This window comes from Penaeus japonicus, unplaced genomic scaffold (assembly GCF_977035675.1).
Source record: "Penaeus japonicus unplaced genomic scaffold, GWHDUDI00000001_assembly GWHDUDI00000001, whole genome shotgun sequence".
In the NCBI taxonomy this organism is placed as follows: Eukaryota; Metazoa; Arthropoda; class Malacostraca; order Decapoda; family Penaeidae; genus Penaeus; species Penaeus japonicus.
Genome location: NW_028234403.1, coordinates 40,609,643 through 40,612,142, shown reverse-complemented (window position 1 = coordinate 40,612,142; position 2,500 = coordinate 40,609,643). Strand labels below are relative to the sequence as shown.

General features: G+C 36.6%; 1 protein-coding gene across 2 annotated transcripts in view; it reads left to right on the top strand.

The window, feature by feature from the left end:
- Window positions 1-2,500, top strand: part of LOC122254270 (uncharacterized) — a 78,840-nt gene that overhangs the window by 11,954 nt on the left and 64,386 nt on the right. Inside the window, exon 2 of one of the 2 annotated variants that reach the window (XM_043017873.2) lies at window positions 1,718-1,763. The exons of the other annotated variant lie outside the window; for it this stretch is intronic. The gene's annotated coding sequence lies outside the window, so the exon portion shown is untranslated. The remainder of the gene's footprint in view (window positions 1-1,717; window positions 1,764-2,500) is intronic. 2 annotated transcript variants of the gene reach the window in all.

Sequence of the window (2,500 nt, the reverse complement as noted above, 5' to 3'; positions counted from 1 at the left end):
TATCTTCCCATTCACCCTGCAGACAGACTTTGTTTGGCAATTGCATTAGAACGATCCCTCTGCCCTCCAGCTTGATCACGTGACCTTGCTTTGTGATTGGGTGTGCACGACGCTGCGGAGGTGGACACGTGGAGACCATTTTGGTTTGTTTCCTTGACCCAGTATCGGTCTTCGTGGGATGGTTCTTGGGATGGTTCTTGGGATGGTTCTTGGATTGGGTCTTGGGATGGTTCTTGGATTGGTTCTTGGATGGTTCTTCGGATGGTTCTTGGAACGGTTCTTGGGATCTGAGGTTGCTTGATATTAAAAGATGATTCTTAATCCCTTGATGTCTATGTGGGTGTTTCTGTTTTGTGTGTCTGTGTGTGTTTGTATTTATTTGTTGAGATTCTTCTGTGCATGTATGGTGTATGCCTTTCTAGATGTGTATGTATGTATACGTGGATGTATTTTAAAGTTCAGACGTTTATGTATGCATGTATCTAATTTAAAGTATAAACATATATACTGGGGATGTTTGACAAACGTTTGAAAAAAAATGTTACTATTCATCTCAAAGGTTTCCTAACACTATGGACGACACATCACTCCGGGAGAAAGGGAAGCGACATGTACTTCCTTATACATCAGTGATACCTTGCGTCACTCTGGATGTTAATATTTAGAAGTAATTGTCCGTTCATTGTTGTACGTGTCAAGGCTGTGAATTAATTACTATTTTTATTAGCCTTATTGCTTTACTTTCTCTCTTGTGCTCTCATCATTCCTCTGCCCTTTTTGTCGTTTCTGCTCTTCTTCGTATAATATGTTGTCCTAATTTTCTCTTGTCTTTGCCACTTACTCTTTTATTTCATGGCCTCATCTCTTCTTTCGTTTCGTAAACTCTTCCCCTTCCTCTTATGCTGACGTAGTCGCTAATTTCTTCACTATTTTTTTTCTTCTTTGCTCTGTCATATCCTCTTGCTACATAGGAAAAGATAGCAAAGCCAAGTTATCTCTGTAGGTAGAAAAATCACTGTAAACAAAAAAAAAAGAAAAAAAAAGATATCACTAATGAACTAAGGAACTTGATTAGCTTACTGTATTTTGTTTGTTTGTTTCTTTCTTTCTTTCATACCAACACGGGAGAGGAGTATGTTCATTATTCATTACTCTATGTTTCTCCACGAATTCATCAGCTGATTACATAAGGTCGAAATAAACTCGCCGGAGTCTTTAAAAATAGATAAACAAGATGAGTTTTCAAAACCAGCTGTGATCCCGTTCCTACAACCTTCATTCAGATGGTCACGTAGACCTATGGAGTGGCTGGTCCAGTTTGCTATAGATAACTTGGTTTAGAACACCCTTGTTATGTCTGTTTTTTTGTGTGTTTTTATAGTATCGTTTTTTATATCTAATTATTCAAAGAAAATAGGTTAGTTTTTGTTGTTGTTGTTTTATTGCTATTTTTTAAGCGTATGTCTAATTGGGAATTAGGTTTATAAAAAAATAGGACAAGAGAGGGAATAAGTTAATAGAGATGGCAAAGCAGTTTATAGGAATGAATAAAGTTGATACATGAAGTTGCGGGGATGAGTGTATGATAAAGAAAACGAAAAAAAACATGTTTTTAGGAATAAGAACCTTTTGATAATAGATAATGATATAATGCATGAACAAATAGATAAACAAACATGCCAATATTAAGATAAAACTTTTGTCTTTTTCTCTACAGGAAGTTCGTGGAGGAAGTTCCCCGATTAGAACTCAGCCAAGATAAGGTAAATGACAGTCGAGCACGCAAAGATTTTTAAGATGTCCTATGGTGACGATGGTGAAGGTCATCGTCGAACTAGCATCACCATTTTCGCCATTAATTTTACCATTGGTGATGAATTAACATGATCTTCCTGTTCTTGTCGATTACGATGAATATTATGTTTTTTTTTCGAATCTGGAAACCTTAATCTGTGATGATGACTTTTTCCTGCTATGTTTCATGCAATTGGATGACTGTTTGGTTCGATATCCATGATACATGCAGCATTACTGGCTGTGTAGGATTCAAAATCATTTTATTAATTGCGCAATCACGGCAATCAGTATTACGGCATTTGCGTTAATATTCTCGTTTGTCTCTGCGGTTTCATTGTTTAATATATATTTTTTTCTTGTCTTAATTTTTTTTGAAATTATAATTGATAGTTTCACAAAAAATGTAAGGAGGCAATTTCAGACTGCAAGAAAATAATAATGTATCAGCAGGGTATTTTTGCAGTTCCTTATTACCAAAAGGAAATCGCTGTCAGTTTTATTACCGTTCTGATAGGGATTGGAAAAAGCGCTTTTATGATTGCCCATCAAGGCATTTGGCTGTGTGTGTGTTGTGTTGTGTTGTGTTGTGTTGTGTTGTGTTGTGTTGTGTGTGTGTTTGCGAGAGAGAGAGAGAGAGAGAGAGAGAGAGAGAGAGAGAGAGAGAGAGAGAGTTGTGGTGTGTGTGTGTGAAAGAGTGAAATAG